Source organism: Lithobates pipiens, unplaced genomic scaffold, assembly GCF_037356315.1.
Source record: "Lithobates pipiens isolate NorthernLeopardFrog02 unplaced genomic scaffold, aLitPip1_a1.2 Scaffold_8, whole genome shotgun sequence".
Lineage (NCBI taxonomy): Eukaryota > Metazoa > Chordata > Amphibia > Anura > Ranidae > Lithobates > Lithobates pipiens.
In genome coordinates, this window is record NW_027507903.1 from 570,729,669 (window position 1) to 570,749,789 (window position 20,121).

Genomic DNA, 20,121 nt, shown 5'->3' on the forward strand with positions numbered 1-20,121 from the left:
GTGACCGACTCACCGATGGAAACGGTGAGTCGGTAGAAGCACCGGAGGGTGGCGGGGGGGGCGTCCCCTCCCGCCGGCCGTAAGAACGAACAAGCAGTGGAACAGCCGCTATGATCATTCTTATGGTGCAGGGAATCGCCGGCTGAAAACGGCAATATCTGAATGATGTCTGTGGCCTCAGGCATCATTTAGATATAACCACTGAAACCCATGACGTCAATAGACGTAGTGTGGGAACCAAGTGGTTAAATATTTTTCTTTAACCACTTGATCACTGGGCACTTAAACCTCCTTCCTAACCAGACCAATTTTCAGCTTTCGGTGCTCATACATTTTGAATGACAATTACTCAGTCATGGAACACTGGACCTATATTAAATTTTTGTCCTTTTTTTCACACAAATAGAGCTTTCTTTTGGTGGTATTTAATCACCACTGGGATTTTTATTTTTTACACTATAAAAGAAAAAAGACGGAAAATTCTGTAAAAAAATGCATTTTTCTTAGTTTCCGTTATAAAATTTTGCCAATTAGTAATTTTTCTTCATACATTTTGGCCAACATTTATACTGCTACATTTCTTTGGTAAAAATAACCCAAATTGGTGCATATTATTTGGTCTTCGTGAAAGTTATAGAGTTCACAAGCTATGGTGCCAATCTCTAAAAAATTGATCACACCTGATGCACTGATGGCCTATCTCATTGCTTGAGACCCTAACAAGCCAGGAAAGTACAAATATTCCCCAAATGACCCTTTTTTGGAAAGTAGACATTCCAAGGTATTTAGTAAGGGGTATGGAGATTTTTTTAAAGTTGGATTTTTTACCCACAATTCTTTGAAAAATCAAGATTTTTATTTCTTTCTTTTCACAAAATTGTTATATTAGCAGGTTATTTCTCACACACAGCATATGCATAGCACAAATTACACTCCAAAATACATTCTACTACTGCTCCTGAGTATGGCAATACCACATGTGTGAGACTTTTACACAGTGTGGCCACATACAGAGGCGCAACATGCCGTCAGGCATTCTTGGAGCATACATTACACATATCATTTCTTGAATACCTCTTACACTTTTGAAGGTCCTGGAGCAAAAGGACAATGGAAAACCCCATTATGGAAAGAAAACAACCCAACGTATAATCTATGAGGCATAGTGAGTCTTTTGAACATGTCATTTTTTTCTACAAGTTTCTGGAAAACGTGTAAAGAAAAATATAATTTGACTACTTATTACACTTTAGTGAGGCACTTTAGTGGCATGGATGTGGCATGGATGAGCATGAATGGGGATGGATGAGCCATGGATGGGATGACTGAGCATTCATGAGTATGGCTGAGTATGGCTGAGTATAGCTGAGTACAGCTGGGTACGGCTGAGTAGGGCTGAGTATGGCTGAGTACGGCTGTGTACGGCTGAGTAGGGCTGAGTATGTCTGAGTATGCGTGAGTACGGCTGGGTATGGATGGGATGGCTGGGTATGGCTGGGTATGGCTGAGTACAGATGGGATGGCTGGGTACGGCTGGGTATTGCTGGGTATGGCTGAGTATGGATGGGGGTTAATGGGATGGCTGAGCATGGATGAATATTGCTGAGTATGGATGGATGGATGAGCATGGATGAGTATTGCTGAATAGGGATGGATGGCTGAGCATGGATGAGTATTGCTGAGTATGGATAGCTGGCTGAGGATGGATGATGGATGGGTGAGTATTGCTGAATATGGACGGATGGGTGAGCATGGATGAGTATTGCTGAGTATGGATGGATGACTGAACATGGATGGATGGATGAGTATTGCTGAGTATGGATGGATGGCTGAGCATGGATGAGCATTGCTGAGTATAGATGGCTGGTTGAGTATGGATGGCTGGCTGAGTATGGATGGATGGATGGCTGGTTGAGTATGGATGGATGGATGGTTGGCTGAGCTAGGATGGATGGATGGCTGCCTGAGTATGGATGGATGGATGGCTGGCTGAATGGTTGGAGTGGGCACAAATCAGTGCTGTAGGCACTGCAAATCCAGTCCACAGCACTGCAGCACCATCTGATCTCTCCCCACTCCCCTCTCTGTACCGATCTGTACAGAGAGGGAGAGAGGAACCGGATGTGACACTGGTTTATTTACAAGTGATCGCTCCGTAGTAAACGCCCGCTATCAGCCGCCATTTACTGTAATCAGTGATGCACCAGGTCGTTGCAGGAGCAAGATTCTGGGAGGAGGTCAATCCCAGAGTTATCGAGCCGCGCTGTAGCCATCATTCGGCTATAGCATGGTCATTAAAGGGGTTGTAAAGGTAAACATTTTTTCACCTTAATGCATAGAATGAGAAAACATCTGACAGTGCCCCGGGCCCCCCCCCCCAGCCCCCAGTTTTATTTACTTGACCCCTCGAAAGTCCCGCACTCGCCTCCTACATCCTCTTCGCCTCTCAGCCTGGCCGTTGATTGGCTAGAGTGGATGGATTGAAAGCAGCGCAGCCATTTGCTCACGCTGCTGTCAATCACATCCAATGACGCGGCGCACCGGGGGGGCCGAGTGATACAGTGAGCAGCTATAGCCACCGGCTGTATCACAAAAGCGCGCCCGCAAGTACTTCTCACCATGCAAGGGAGCTAGCATGAACATGAGAAGTAATTGCGGAGGGAAGCAGAGACAGCCGCCGAGGGACCCCAGAAGACCAGGTTCGGGGCCACTCTGTGCAAACTGAGCTGCACAGTGGAGGTAAGTATAACATGTTTGTAATTTTTATTTTTTTATTCCCTTTACAACCCCTTTAAGTAGTTAATAGAAACATAACAGTATGCTTCTACTTAACCCCAGAGGAAGGAAATTAATATGAATTTTTCCAAAACATGTTTTTCTTTGATCACACTCCCCATTTGAATTCATGTCTGGAGTAATTGTGTGTTTTAAAATTAGCAGTTGTATACAGTGGTGTGAAAAAGTGTTTGCCCCCTTCCTCATTTCCTGTTCCTTTGCATGTTTGTCACACTTAAGTGTTTCGGAACATCAAACCAATTTAAACAATAGTCAAGGACAACACAAGTAAACACAAAATGCAATTTGTAAATGAAGGTGTTTATTATTAAAGGTGAAAAAAAATCCAAACCATCATGGCCCTGTGTGAAAAAGTGATTGCCCCCTAAACCTAATAACTGGTTGGGCCACCCTTAGCAGCAACAACTGCAACCAAGCGTTTGCGATAACGTGCAATGAGGCTTTTACAGCGTCCTGGAGGAATTTTGGCCCACTCCTCTTTGCAGAATTGTCCTAATTCAGTTACATTAGAGGGTTTTCGAGCATGAACGGCCTTTTTAAGGTCATACCACAACATCTCAATAGGATTCAGGTCAGGACTTTGGCTAGGCCACTCCAAAGTCTTCATTTTGTTTTTCTTCAGCCATTCGGTGGTGGACTTGCTGGTGTGTTTAGGATCATTGTCCTGCTGCAGAACCCAAGTTCGTTTCAGCTTGAGTACACGAACAGATGGTCGGACATTCTCCTTCAGGATCTCTTGGTAGACAGCAGAATTCATAGTTCCTTTTATCACGGCAAGTCTTCCAGGTCCTGAAGCAGAAAAACAGCCCCAGACCATCACACTACCACCACCATATTTTACTGTTGGTATAATGTTCTTTTTTTTGAAATGCAGTGTTCCTTATACGCCAGATATACTTGGACACACACCTTCCAAAGAGTTCCACTTTTGTCTCATCGGTCCACAGAATGTTGTCCCAAAAGTCTTGGGGATCATCAAGATGTGTTGTGGAGAAATTGAGACAAGCTTTGATGTTCTTTTTGCTCAGCAGTGGTTTTCTCCTTGGAACTCTGCCATGCAGGCCATTTTTGCCCAGTCTTTTCCTGATGGTGGAGGCATGAACGCTGACCTTAACTGAGGCAAGTGAGGCCTGCAGTTCCTTGGACGTTGTTGTGGGGTCTTTTGTGACCTCTTGGATGAGTCGTCGCTGCGCTCTTGGGGTAATTTTGGGGCGGCCGGCCACTCCTGGGAAGGTTCACCACTGTTCCATGTCTTCGCCATTTGTGGATAATGGCTCTCACTGTGGTTCGCTGGATTCCCAAAGCTTTGGAAATGGCTTTATAACCCTTTCCAGACTGATAGATCTCAATTACTTTCTTTCTCAATTGTTCCTGAATTTCTTTGGGTCTCGGCATGATGTGTAGCTTTTAAGGATCTTCTGGTGGACCTTACTGTGTCAAGCAGCTCCTATTTAAGTGATGCCTTGATTGTGAACAGGTGTGGCAATAATCAGGCCTGGGTGTGGCTAGAGAAATTGAACTCAGGTGTGGACAACCACAGTTATAGTATGTTTTAACAAGGGGGGCAATCACTTTTTCACACAGGGCCATGATGGTTTAGATTTTTTTTCACCTTTAATAATAAACACCTTCATTTACAAATTGCATTTTGTGTTTACTTGTGTTGTCCTTGACTATTGTTTAAATTGGTTTGATGTTCCGAAACACTTAAGTGTGACAAACATGCAAAGGAACAGGAAATGAGGAAGGGGGCAAACACTTTTTCACACCACTGTATGTATCATGTGGGGCATCTCTTCCAAATTTCTGTATTTTTGGGATGTGGCAAGGGTTTTTGGGATCAACTCTCAGGTGATTTCTCTTTCATTTATATATATATAATATATTCATCATATATAATTTACTGAAACTGAGCTGCAGCACAGTGGCTAAGACCATACAGTGGTTTACCAGGACAGGCTCCACTCAGAACAGGCTGCGCCATGGTTGACCAAAGAATTTGAGTGCATGTGCTCAGAGTTATATCCAGAGGTTGTCTTTGGGAAATAGACGTATGAGTGCTGCCAGCATTGCTGCAGAGGTTGAAGTTGTGGGGGGCCAGCCTGTCAGTGCTCAGATCATACACCGCATACTGCATCAAATTGGTCTGCATGGCTGTCATCCCAGAAGGAAGCCTCTTCTAAAGATGATGCACAAGAAAGCCTGCAGTTTGCTGAAGACAAGCAGACTAAGAACATGGATTACTGGAACCATGTCCTGTGGTATGATGAGACCAAGATAAACTTATTTGGTTCAGATGGTGCCAAGCGTGTGTGGCGGCAACCAGGTGAGGAGTACAAAGACAAGTGTGTTTTGCCTACAGTCAAGCATGGTGGTGGGAGTGTCATGGTCTGGGGCTGCATGAGTGCTGCCGGCACTGGGGAGCTACAGTTCATTGAGGGAACCATGAATGCCAACATGTAGTGTGACATACTGAAGCAGAGCATGGTCCCCTCCCTTTGGAGACTGGGCCTCCACTTTACAGGAAGACTAAGGGGACCCCCAGGCGTGATATTTAACCAGTTGCCGACCGCCGCACGCCGATGTACGTCGGTACAATGGCACGGGCAGGCATAAGGACATACATGTACGTCCCTTGCCTCCCGCGGGTCGGGGGCCCGATCGGGTCCCCGTCCGGTGCCTGCGGCGGTCGGTATTCGTACGGGAGCGATCCCGGACGAGGGGACGGCCATTCATTCATGGCCACCCCCTCGCGATCGCTCCCGACGAATAGAAATCCCCGGTGACATCACTTCCTCTCCTGTAATGTAAACACAGGAGAGGAAGTGATGTATTCTCTCCTCCGTGTCGGTATTTTTCGTTCCGACACGGAGGAGAGCGGATCAGTAAGTTGCACCAACACTCTACACACACAGTAGAACATGCCAGGCACACTCACACCCCCCCTTTACCCCCCGATCACCCCCCCAATTACCCCTGCCCCCCAGTCACAGTGACACCAATGTCATTTTTTTTTTTTTTTTTTTTTTTTTGCATTGGTGTCATTTGTGACTGTAATAACTGTTAGGGCAGTTAGAGTTAGCCCCCTTTAGTTCTAATGTACCCCCCTAACCCCCCCAATAAAGGTTTAACCCCGTGATCACCCCCCGTCGCCAGTGTCACTAAGGCTGGGTTCACATTGCAGCGGTTTATGAGAACGAATGTGATTCGCACCGCACTGCAGTGCAAATCACATCCGATCTCTGTGCGATTCGAGTTCAGCCATTCGCCGCACCCGCCACACCCGCCGCACCCGCCGCAAATTCGCACGGGACCCTTTTTTTGGCCCGCAGCAGAATCGGATCGCATGGGTGTTCACACCATGCGATCCGAGTTTGCAGATCGCACTGCGATATGCGAACTGATCTGGGGGTGTCAGTAACATTTCACTGACACTCCCAGCAGTTCGCATAGGGCAGTGTGAACTGCCGCCGGGAGGCATGCGATGCGGGAACCCGCCGCGCATTCGTGGCGTTCCCGCATCGCTCCAGTGTGAACCCAGCCTAATAAGCGATCGTTTTTCTGATCGCTGTATTAGTGTCACAGGTGACGCTAGTTAGGCAGGTAGGTATTTAGGTTCGCTGCAGCTTTTTATAGCGCCAGGGACCCCCATATACTACCGCATAAAGCCCCCTAATTGCCCCCTAGTTAACCCTTTCACCAGTGATCACCATATAACTGTTACAGGTGACGCTGGTTGGTTAGTTATTTTTTTATAGTTTCAGGGCACCCGCCATTTATTACCTAGTCTGACTAGTGTACCCCTAAATTTAGGGGTGTCTACTTTCCAAAATGGGGTCATTTGGGGGGGGTTTGTGCCATCTTGGCATTTTATGGCCTTCAAAACTGTAACGCCCTTAGAAAGCCTGAAGGCGGTGCTTGGTTTTCGGGGCCCCGTACGCGGCTAGGCTCCCAAAAAGTCCCACATATGTGGTATCCTCGTACTCAGGAGAAGCAGCAGAATTTATTTTGGGGTGTCATTTCACATATGCCCATGGCATGCATGAGCAATATATCATTTAGTGACAACTTTGTTAAAAAAAAAAAAAAAAAAAAAAAGTTTGTAATTTTCCCGCAACTTGTGGCAAAATATAAAATATTCCATGAACTCAACATGCCTCTCAGCAAATAGCTTGGGGTGTCTACTTTCTAAAATGGGGTCATTTGTGGGGGTTTTGTGCCATCTTGGCATTTTATGGCCTTCAAAACTGTAATAGGTAGTGAGAAGTGAACTCAAAAATTTACGCCCTTAGAAAGCCTGAAGGCGGTACTTGGTTTTCGGGGCCCCGTACGCGGCTAGGCTCCCAAAAAGTCCCACATATGTGGTATCCCCATACTCAGGAGAAGCAGCAGAATTTATTTTGGGGTGTCATTTCACATACGCCCATAGCATGTGTGAGCAATATATCATTTAGTGACAACTTTGTGTAAAAAAAAAAAAAAATTTTTTTTTTTGTCATTATTCAATCGCTTGAGGCAAAAAAATAAAATATTCAATGGGCTCAACATGCCTCTTATCAATTTCCTTAGGGGGTCTACTTTCCAAAATGGGGTCATTTGGGGGGGTTTTGTACTGCCCTGCCATTTTAGCACCTCAAGAAATGAGATAGGCAGTCGTAAACTAAAAGCTGCGTAAATTCCAGAAAACGTACCTTAGTTTGTAGATGTGACAACTTTTGCGCAAACCAATAAATATACAATTATTGACTTTTTTTTTACCAAAGACATGTGGCTGAATACATTTTGGCCTAAATGTATGACTAAAATTGAGTTTATTGGATTTTTCTAATAACAAAAAGTAGAAAATATCATTTTTTTTCAAAATTTGCGGTCTTTTTACGTTTATATCGCAAAAAATAAAAATCGCAGAGGCAATCAAATACCATCAAAAGAAAGCTCTATTTGTGGGAAGAAAAGGACGCAAATTTTGTTTGGGTACAACATTGCATGACCGCGCAATTACCAGTTAAAGCAGCGCAGTGCCAAAGTGTAAAAAGACCTCTGGTCATTTACCAGCGAAATGGTCCGGTCTGAAAGTGGTTAAAGGAATATTTAATTTTTATTGTTTCACTTTAAGCATTATTAAAATCACTGCTCCTGAAAAAATTTTAATTTTTTTGCATTGATATATGTCCCCTGGGGTAGTACCCGGGTCCCCATACAATTATTATGGCAATAACTTGCAAATAAGCCTTCAAAAATGAGCACTTTTGATTTATCATGTTCGTGTCCCATAGACTTTTATAGGGTTCGCAATGTTCGCACAGATTTTTTGCCTGTTCGCATGTTGTGGTATGAACCGAACCGAACCAGGGGGTGTTCGGCCAACCCCTATTTAGGATCAACTCTACAGAACATATGAAAAGTCATTAAGAAGTAGACTTCCTTTGTACAAATAGCTTTCTGGCATCTAGATCCATGTTGTTTCTTGCTTCCTTTGAGAGTGGTTTTCTGCAGACCCTTTCTCGTTGTTTGTATTACGTTACAGCCAGTATATTGCTCATATCACAGATATCTGCCATATTTTCTATTACAATCATCATCACTGGAGAATGACACACTTGGATTCAGAAATTCTCCTGACCATCCGTCTTTTATCTGGAGAATGCAGGCATCAGTAATGTACCAAGCCAACATTCTGATAAATGGACTGACGAGGAGCGCTCATTGTATCTGGAAAGTATATATGGTAGAAGTTCTGCCACTTGAACTTCTTAGTAATGTTATCTTTTCTAGTCATCTTTATTACATGTATGGTATGTTATGTTCACCGAATGCTGCCAAGAAAAATGACCTACATACATTTTATATGTCTGCTTACTGCAGTCATTTGTGCATAGTTATTTATTTTTTTTCTACAATAAATTATTTGTATTACCGTAAATGACATTCCTAATGCAAGTGAGATGTGTATGCGTGCCTGTTTCTTTTTAACTTTTTTATGATTAATATCCTAAAAAAAATATATTGGTTCCACACTGTCAAAGAACTGGAGCTATAAGCTTTTGAACCTGCTTAATGTGTCGAAACGCTCATTATAAGCAAACGCAATGCTATCTACTAGCATCTAATGATGGTAAGTGTCTTGCTATGTTCCCTAAAATGCAAAAGCAGACTTCAAAGCCTTTGTAAATAACACGTAATCACTTTGACAGGTTGACACTAGGGATGAGAAATTGTGAGTTTTCTATCTGCCAAAATTCCTTCTCAATTGAGACCTTTTTCATTGAAATTTTGCCATTAGGCAAAATAAAAAATAATACCAGTGAGTTGAAGGGGGGCCCACAATGCATCCATATCCAATTAGTCAACAAAACAACAATAGTCATATCAGATGGACTTTGGAGGACTTCATTGTGAGACAATCAAAATAATTATCACAAATTACTGTGATTAAAACATCAAAATATTTTATTAGTTCTCTGCTTAACATTCAGTACAGATTTAATAATTTAGCACCAAACAGGCCTTATTATACTCATCACTTAGTAGAGATTTCTATGACATATGCCTTTGTGCAATGTACTATACATCGGTGTATTATAACATGTAGCCATGCCCCCTTAGGGGTTGCTGAATGTAGTGGTTCACCTGTCACCCTACCCAGCCAGACATTCATTTCTCAGTCACTCAGAGACATAAAACAGTCCATAGCTTTGTTTTGTTTTTATTGAGGGGATTAAACTTGGATGGGAACTTGGGAATTATGGGAGGCCCAGAAATATTCAGTGCAAAACTTGCTTGGGACTTCTATATAAACTCCAGTATATACACTCCAATTTACTCTCCAGCACAAACACTTGCTGCACACCATTTCTCCTCCAGCATTCCAGCACTGGACCCAACAGTAAGGCTGGATTCACACCTATGCATTTTTTGTGCTTTTTGCATTTTGCAGATTTGCACTACAGTTCATTAAACATGGTTTCCTATGGAACACGTTCTGTAGGGCAAATCTGCAAAATGCAAAAATGTAAAAATGCATAGGTGTGAATCCAGCCTAAGGGCATCCCATAAAATAAATTGAAGCGGAAAAGGGAACAAACTTGGATGGGGCATATACAAATAAGTTACGTAGCAAAAAAAATATATATATATACTTCTCTTTGACATTTACAATATGTACATTGTATTGGTTGCTCCAGCCGGAGATAGATAGACAGCCGTCCCATTCTAAAGAGTCCTGCAAAGCAGATAAACATCCTAATCTACCATTACCTGTACACTTTGCAAAGTTTCTGTCAGAAGGTGGTTATAAATCCTATTGACAAAAAGAACAACAGCAACAACACACAGATCACTTTAAAGTATATTTCACCTATAGTTCTGTCAGAAGGGGGTTATAACCTGCTGACAGAACATCAAAGGAAAAACACAATAGATGTATTTTTTTCTTTAGAGATAACATTCTTCTTGGAATTCCTGGTGGAAGGGGCCCCTCCCCGAGCAAACAGGTTCCTTAAAGAGTTAGTTCCAAGAACAGACCTTACGCTTAGTGTCCTTATAACAGGATAGGTCTCATCCGTTGGGCACCCAAGGTTGCAGGCCAGTCTGTTCCTGCAAAGTTGGGAGAAAATGAAGCACACACTCACTCTGCGACTCCTCAGCAGTCAATGTAGCACTTTATAGAGGCTGTGCCCCAACAATCCCTCTCAGGCAAAAAAGTGTGGGTCAGGCAATCTCTTCCTGCCACCCCTTTGCTCCCTGTTGGAGACAGAGTGACTCTTTGTAGGGCATCCCATCCTGGAAACCATCACTCTGTCTCTATAGATGGACGCCCCTAGCTGCCATTCCTTTTGGATGTCCACAAAGCGGGCCCAGGTCACCTCACACTCTGGCACCTGCAGCGGATTAGTGATGTGCAGAAACTTCCAAATCAGGTCATCCTCCCACTCTCCCCGGGAGTTCTTAACTACTTAAGCCGCAAACCATTTTTCTGGCCAAAGACCAGAGTACTTTTTGCGATTCGGCACTGCGTCGCTTTAATTGACAATTGCGTGTCGTGCAGAGTGGCCCCCAAACAAAATTAATGTTCTTTTTTTCCCCACAAATAGAGCTTTCTTTTGGTGGTATTTGATCACCTCTGCTGTTTTTATTTTTTGCGCTATAAACAAAAAAACAGTGACAATTTTGAAAAGAAAGCATTATTTTTTACTTTTTGCTATAATAAATATCCCCAAAAAAGAAATCATTTTTTTTTCTCCTCAGTTTAGGCTGATACGTATTCTTCGACATATTTTTGGTAAAAAAATAGCAATAAGCTCTTATTGATTGGTTTGCGCAAAAGTTATAGTGTCGACAAAATAGGGGATAGATTTATGGCATTTTTATTAATAATTTTTTTCTTTACTAGTAATGGTGAAGATCACATTTTTGGGACCATTGGCATTAATACAGTGATCAATGCTATAAAATTGCATTGATTATTGTAAAAATGTCACTGGCAGTGAAGGGGTTAACCACTAGGGGTGGGGGAGGGGTTAAGTGTGTCCTGGGGAGTGATTATAATTGTGGGGGGGATGGGCTAGCAGTGACATGACACCGATCGCGCTCCCAAAGACAGGGAGCAGATGATCAGTGTGCCGTCACTAGGCAGAACGGGGAGATACCGTGTTTACATCGCATTTCCCCAATTCTTCAGCTCCGTGACACGATCGCGGGCACCCAGCGGACATCGAGTCCACGGGTCCCGCGGTCACGGATATGTTACTTTGCCCAGCCGTGCCATTCTGCCCAGGTATAAGTACAGGAGCCAGTTGGCAAGTGGTTAATGATGATGATAGGGGAAATACAGGCCCCTCTCCAGAGCAACCCTTTTTTGAACCTCCCATTGGAATGGGTAAAACCTAGGCAGCTCTCTGGGTTTTCCTTTCCCGGGCAGGACACAGGCGTCAGGGGACCTCCTCATCCATTGCCTGTAGATGGGAACTCTGGTCTGGGTCGTGGAGGGTCTCCAGAAAAACAGTTGACTGGTGCAGATAGGGGTTCTTGTAGCTTCTCTGGTTCCTCTCCTCCCTCAGATGGCACATCCAGGACCTGGGAACCTCCTGTCTCCCATTCCTCCTCTGAGCAGATTTCAGGAGATGACCATTCCTCTAGTTTCTCTAGGGACCCGAACTATGCTATCAGTCTGAGGGATCCCCAATCTATGGCTTTGCCCCAGCACTCCCCTTCCAGCTCACCTGAGGGTAGACTCTCCTCCAATGCTGGTTCCTTCTGGTCAGGGTTAGCAAGGGGAATAGGCACAGCAGGCATTCTAGGGACATCTGACTCCTGCAGGGCAGTACTCACAGTTGTCAGGTCCCCGACCAGGCTGCAAGCCATAGCAGACTCCTTTCCTCTTATGTCATTTTTCTTTGTAGGAGAGTCACCAGGCTCAGACTCGTCACCGCCTTTCTGGGATGACTTCAGGTCCGCTCTAGCCTTCTGAGATGTCCGCGGCTGTAATGTGCAGAGTCCTGAATGCGGGTTCACTTGGTAGTATTGCAGATCCTGCTGGCTGGATGCAAGCCGAGTAAGCGGTTCATCACAATGGCCACACCGGATTCAGACACTGACCACCGCGGTTAGTATACGGCACTCAGGGCACAGGCTCTCCATCCCCTCGATCATCCTCAGGGTGAATCCCCCAGGATGGCAACCAGGTCAGTGCGGGTAGCATGCGTCCGCTCTCCGCCAACTTGCTCTTCTGCCTCGTGGTGTCTGCTGCTAGCAGGGAATGCTGGGTCTCCTCTAGGGCGTGGTACCGCCCCCTCGCTTCTAGACACACTGGTGTCTGAAGAACTGATAGGCAGACCCCTCCCTGAGCATGCTGTTGTAACCCCTTAATGGCAAACCTGAAGGTTGCAGGCATGCTGTAACTAGCAGGACTTGGCAAGGCATTTTGCTTGGCACTGACTGCACCCAAACAACTACAGGAAAAATGTCCACTGACCTTCCCGGTGGTTGCCACTAGCAACTATGTAGTTTGAAACCCACGCCTTACTGAAAGGAATACTTTTAGCACAGTCCTGCCTGCAGGTTTACCACGATCACCACAGGCAACAGTAGACAGTTCCAGGCACACTTTACTGTTTGAAGCAGGAATTTGGAGCAAAAGTTCAGTATGTCCAGCAATAGATCGCTAGACATATTTGTAATTCACATTAGGATGCCCAGCCATAGCAGAATGCTGGGCATATTTGTAATCCATGGTTGCAGTCGCCTGCCATGGTTGGCACAGGTAATGGCACATGGTAAACAATTCCAAAATTGTAGAATTAGCATAGGTGTCCACCCCAGCTGCGGTTGGAGCAACTGGGCAAGCAAAAAGCAACAAACTGATTTGAAGGCAACTTCCACCGGTTGCTATGGGCAACGGCACTTGTTATTATAGCATTGAATGGCAGGCAGAACACATCGATAAATCTCAGTTGCTAGGGGTAATGGCAGGCAGGTTAGCTGTGAATAGGTGATCCCAGATGGCGCCCCCAAATGTAGCCATGCCCCCATTGGGGTTGCTGAATGTAGTGGTTCACCCTGCCCAGCCAGACATCCATTTCTCAGTCACTCAGAGACATAGAACGGTCCATAGCTTTGTTTTTTTTTGTTGAGGGGATTAAACTTGGATGGGAAATTGGTAATTACGGGATGCCCAGAAATATTCAGTGAAAACTTGCTTGGGACTTCTATATACACTCCAGTATATACACTCCAATCTACTCTCCAGCACAAACACTTGCTGCCCACCATTTCTCCTCCAGTACTTCACTTGCTGCAGACTGTTAATCCACCAGCACTTCCCTTGCTGAAGACTGTTACTCCTCCGAACTAGCTAGCACCGCATAGGTCAGCCTGACAGTGCTTCAGCCAGTCCTCAATGAACTGTCTTTTGCAGGCAGGGACCTCGGGCCCCTGTGTTGTAGAAATAGTTCAGGTGCTAGCTATCCTCTATTCAGCTACCACTAAGTTGCCTCAAGATAATGTCTTACAAAATCTATTTCATTTGACCATTATTATTTCATTAGGCAACACACATTGTATTCCATTTGGAAGGACAATTAAAGTGATTGTAAAGGTTCTTTAAAAAAAAAAATTATAATAAACATGTTATGCTTATGCTAACCTGCTCTGTGGAAGATCTTCCTCTTCTGGAGTCCTCCACTGGTGCTCCGGGCTCCTCTTTATGTCTGCGCCACCATGGGAAGCTGCTTTCTATGGTGACACATGTCACCATTAACCCGAGCCTAACTGTGTGTGTCTGGATCGAGATCCGACTCAAGTAAGCATTTGGCTGGGGATGGTGCTTCACGTAAAAGGTTTTTCTATCTTAATGCAGAAAATGCATTAAGGTAAAAAAACAGAAGCCTTTACAACCACGTTACAGAATGGGGGGGGGGGGGGTGACGTATATATGACCAAGAAGAGAGCACAGTGGGGCTCTGGCCTGAGACTCAGAAGGGAATCTGAGAGAGAGGAGCTCCGTTTGTTTGGATTGAAAATACAGGTTTGCTTTACCTCATATTTTGTGGGTGAGGGGGACTAGCCCCACACCGTATAGAGAGCAGTCTACTGTTTCGTTTAGTGCCAAACGGCAAGGATTTGTTTTACTGTTTTGTTTATTTTTATGACTTTGCAAACCACCTGTAAATAAAGCTTGCAACCCGCCAGATTTTAAAGAAACTGCCTGTAGGTTGACCTTCATTTCAAGAAAAGGTGATCCCCACGTACTAATCGCCCAATGCTATATATATCAGTGGCGGTGCGTCCTAGGAAGAACAACCCTCTATCCTTTCTCACCCCTTAATTAAACATTGGGTTTTATTTAAAAATAAAACAACTAAAGTAAAAACACAAATTTTTTTGTCTGTACCTGTCTCCTGAGTCTTCTTTTTTCTGGTCTGTGGTATGGGAGGGTCTCCCAGTTGATGTTTTATTTCCAGAGATTGGCTTTAACCACTACAATACAGGGCGCTTTCACCCCCTTCCTTCCCAGCCCAATTTTCAGCTTTCATCGCTCTAGCGCTTTCAATGACAATTGCGCGGTCATGCTACACTGTACCCAAATTAAATTGTTATCATTTTGTTCGCACAAATAGAGCTTTATTTTGGTGTTATTTATTCACGACTCCGTTTTTTATTTTTTGCGATATAAGAGCAAAAAAAGCGGAAATTTGGAAAAAAAACAATATTTTCTTTTTTCTATTTGAAAAGAAATCCAATAAAATCAAATTTTGTCATAAATTTAAGCCAAAATGTATTCTGCTACAGGTTTTTGGTAAAAAAAATTCTGTTAAGTGTATAATAATTGGTTTGTGTGATCACGGACATATGTACGCAAATGATCATGTACATATGTGTGCAGGTGATCACGTACATATGTGTGCAGATAATCATTGGGACATGTGATTTTAGTGGACATATGTGGGGGACATGTTTTTATTATTAGGGACATGTGTTTTTATTATTTGGGGACATGTATGTTTTGGGGACATGTGTGTTTTGGGGACATATGTGGGGACTGTGTTTGTACTGTGTGGTGTGTTGTGTGTTGACACTAGACTGATGATCAGTGAGTAAAAAGCTGTAAAAAAACAGCTCATACTCACTGATCATCAGCCGGCTGCAGCGTTCTGCTCTCCTCTCCTCAGCGATGACTTCCGTGTGAGGAGAGGAGAGCCGATTGCCTAGCAACCGGCTGTTTGTTTACATCACATGACAGCCGTGATTGGACATGGCCGTCATGTGATCAGGAGGGCCAATCACAGAGCCCTCCTGCCGATCTGAGATGTGCCGTGTCCGGGTGACACGAGCACATCGGGATCGCGCCGCTGCGCGGGCACGCGCGCGCGCGATCCTGCTACTTCTGAAGGACATTCCTGAACGTCCTATCAGGAGTAGACGGCTCCCACCCAGCCGTATATATGCATTGGCCAGGTGGGAAGTGGTTAAAGAAGGTATGTTTCATACTAGAGGGCTCACAGTACCACATACTAGCAAGAAACACAAAAACACACACACACAAAAAAATCTGAATTACCTTTAGCAAGCTGCAAAGTGAAAAACTGGCAAAAAAAAGTTTTCTGCCTGTAAAGGAAAAATGATCAAAATGTGAATATTTTTAATGGTTCGTTTTCAATCATCTACACAGGAGAATACTCTTTTGCCAGTTTATCCTATTTTCTTAACCTTGTTTCTTGGGAGATGAATTAGTGCATTTTATGATGAATTACATCTTCCAGTATGTAGGCTAATGAACAACAAATAGTCTAGTCTTCATTATCTATGGTAATAAGGAGCAAGCTACACTATGTTCAAGTCATTAGAGGTTTTCTATAATTCACAGGGTCTTATACATGAACTTTTAAGATTTTGTACCAATATTAACTGTAAAACTAAAGCTCCCATTAAGGTGTCCGTTTGTAAAACAGAGATCAGCCCTGATCCCCAGGATCACGGCTGATCTCTGGTTATCTCTGGGGTGTACCAGTTTATATAGCTGAGATAAGGAGCAGAGATATAATTGTTCTCCGCTTCTCATCAAAGTACATGACTGTTTTGTCACAAATGGCCAGTTTATAAAAGTGAGGTCTGAAGAACTCACAGCCTTTACACTGAAATATCTCCCTTCCAGATTCGCCAGCTCAGAGGTGGAAAATCTGTGAGAGAAGCTGGTGTGATAAGAGGAAGAAGGCTTCTTTCTTCCTAATATCAGCACCAGTGGGTTAAAAATTAATACATATACGATTTACAAGTATATATATATATATATATATATACAGTCATGGCCGAAATTGTTGGCTCCCCAGAAATCTTTCCAGAAAATCAAGTATTTCTCACAGAAAAATATTGCAGTAACACATATTTTGCTATGCACATGTTTATTTCCTTTGTGTGTATTGGATCAAGACAAAAAAGGAGGAAAAAAAGCAAATTGGACATAATGTCACACAAAATTCCAAAAATGGGCTGGTCAAAATTCTTGGCACCCTTTCAAAATTGTGGATAAATAAGCTTGTTTCAAGCATGTGATGCTCCTTTAAACTCACCTGGGGAAAGTAACAAGTGTGAGCAATATAAAAATCACATCTGAAAGCAGATAAAAAGGAGAGAAGTTCACTTAGTCTTTGCATTGTGTGTCTGTGTGTGCCACACTAAGCGTGGACAACAGAAAGAAGAGCAGAGAACTGTCTGAGGACTTGAGAACCAAAATTGTGGAAAAATATTAACAATCTTAAGGTTACATGTCCATCGCCAGAGATCTAGATTTGCCTTTGTCCACAATGCGCAACGTTATCAAGAAGTTTGCAATCCATGGCACTGTAGCCAATCTTTCTGGGCGTGGATGGAAGAGAAAATTTTATGAAAGATTGCAACACAGGATAGTTTGGATGGTGGATAAGCAGCCCCAAACAAGTTCCAAAGAAATTCAAGCTGTCCTGCAGGCTCAGAATTAGTGTCAATGCAAACTATCCGTTGACATTTAAATGAAATGAAACGCTATGGAAGGAGACTCAGGAGGACCCCACTACTGACACAGAGACATAAACAAGCAAGACTACAGTTTGCCAAAATGTACTTGAGTAAGCCAAAATCCTTCTGGGAAAATGTCTTGTGGACAGATGAGACCAAGATAGAGCTTTTTGGTAAAGTACATCATTCTACGGTTTACCGAAAACGGAATGAGGCCTACAAAGAAAAGAACACAGTACCTACAGTGAAATATGGTGGAGGTTCAATGATGTTTTGGGTTGTTTTGCTGCCTCTGGCACTGGGTGCCTTGAATGTGTGCAAGGCATCATGAAATCTGAGGACTACCAAAGGATTTTGGGTCACACTGTAGAGCCCGGTGTCAGAAAGCTGAATTTGCGTCCGAGATCTTGGGTCTTCCAGCAGGACAATGACACCAAACATATGTCAAAAAGCACCCAGAAATAGATGGCAACAAAGCGCTGGAGAGTTCTAAAGTGGCCAGCAATGAGTCTAGATCTAAATCCCATTGAACACATGTGGCAAGATCTTAAAATTGCTGTTGGGAAAAGGTGCCCTTCCAATAAGAGAGACCTGGAGCAGTTTGCAAAGGAAGAGTGGTCCAAAATTCCGGATGAGAGATGTAAGAAGCTTATTGATGGTTATGGGAAGCTACTGATTTCAGTTATTTTTTCCAAAGGTTGTGCAACCAAATATTAAGTTAAGGGTGCCAAGAATTTTGACCAGCCCATTTTTGGAGTTTTGTGTGACATTATGTCCAATTAGCTTTTTTCCTCCCTTTTTTTGTTTTGTTCCAATACAAACAAAGGGAATAAACACGTGTATAGCAAAAAATGTGTTACTGTAATACTTTTCTGTGAGAAATACTTGATTTTCTGGAATTTTTTTTGGAGTGCTAACAATTGCGGCAATGGCTATATCTATTTACAGTGCTTAGTTATCACGTCTAAAAACATGTAAATACATGCTCTAAACTTTAGTTTCACTTTTTGAACTTGGCTGCTCTGTAATCTTAAAAATATCTCACGAGATTACAGGCAGCCCACCCACTTTTACACTTATCTCGCCCCATTTCAGAGGAAACACTTCTCCTCTGTTCTCCCTCTGAGAACTAAAGTTCTCAGTTTAATAAACCGGCCGCAGAGGAGATAATTTTCCTCTGAAAACTGTTGAGAACTGAATTGAGAAAAAACTTCTTAGTTTTATAAATGTACACCTAAAGAAGATTTTTACCACAACGCAAATCTTCTTTTCTTTTATGACCCCTCTTCTCAAGAACCCCATGTAATACAATAGCAGAGCCATTATCACAATGCTTTTCAGAGAGGAGGTCAAAATTGTAAAGTATATGTAGAGCCAACTATTTTTTTTCTTTTAGATTTGGGTAGAGCAAGGAAGGAATAAAAACCTGCCCTAGATATCCTTTAGATTTCCTTTTAAAGTGCTAAAAGCCAACCGATTTTTACCATTCGATGCATGAAGTTAAAATACCTTCTGTGTGTAGCAGTCCCTCTAATACTTACCTGAGCTCCCTCTTAATCCAGTGCACAATCCGATGTGCAAAAGAGCATAGGCTCTCGGGGACTCTTCCTTCTCATTGGCTGAGACAGAAGTGGGAGCCATTGGCTCCGACTGCTGTCAATCACAGCCAGATAGAAAATTAGGAAATAGAGGGGGTGGGGCCGAGCAACGGCTCTGTGTCTGAATAGACATGCAGAGTGTTGGGAGCCTGCTTGGGTGCCCCCATTGCTAGCTACTTGCTCTGGGGGCACTCAACAGGGGGAGCATGAGTGCTGGTGGGGGACCTGAGAAGAGGGGGATCGGGGCCATTCTGTGCAAAACCACTGCACATAGCAGGTAAGTATAACATTTTTTTTAGTTTTTTTGTTTGCCTTTAGTTTTTGCCTTTAACCACTTAAGGACCACCTCACGCCGATGTACGTTGGCAGAATGGCACAGCTGGGCACAAGCACGTACCTGTACATTGCTTTTTACGTGCCCAGCCGTGGGTCGGGAGCGTGCCGCCATCGGCACGCTCCCGACCCGGTCCTGTGCTCTGTGACCATGGCCGCAGGACCAGCGGACCCAATCGCCACTGATGTCCCGCGATCAGGTCACAGAGCTGAAGAACGAGGACAGGTCTGTGTAAACAAACCTCTCCCGGTGCTTCCCTGTGTGGCTGTCACAGATTGTCTCTTCCTTATTATAGGGAAGGACGATCAGTGACGTCACATGCCAGGCCACGCCCCCCTACAATAAAAAAAACACATAACGTCATAAATAACACCTACACTGCCCCCTAGTGGTTAACTCCTTTACTGCCAGTGTCATTTACACAGGAATCAGTGCATTTAAATAGCACTGATTTCTGTATAAATGACAATGGTCACAAAAATGTGTAAAAAATTTCAGATTAGTCTGCCATAATGTCGCAGTCACAATAAAAATTGCTGATTACCGCCATTACTAGTAAAAAAAAAAATATTAATAAAAATGCTATAAAACAATCCCCTATTTTTTAAACGCTATAACTTTTGCACAAACCAATCAATAATCGCTAATTGCAATTTTTTTTACCAAGAATATGTAGAAGAATACGTATCGGCCTAAACTGAGGAAAAAAAAAATGTTATATATATTTTTTGGGGATATTTATTATAGCAAAAAGTAAAAAATATTGAATTTTTTTCAAAATTGTCGCTCTATTTTTGCTTATAGCGCAAAAAATAAAAAATGCAGAGGTGATCAAATACCACCAAAAGAAAGCTCTATTTGTGGGAAAAAAAGGACGCCAATTTTGTTTGGAAGCCACATTGC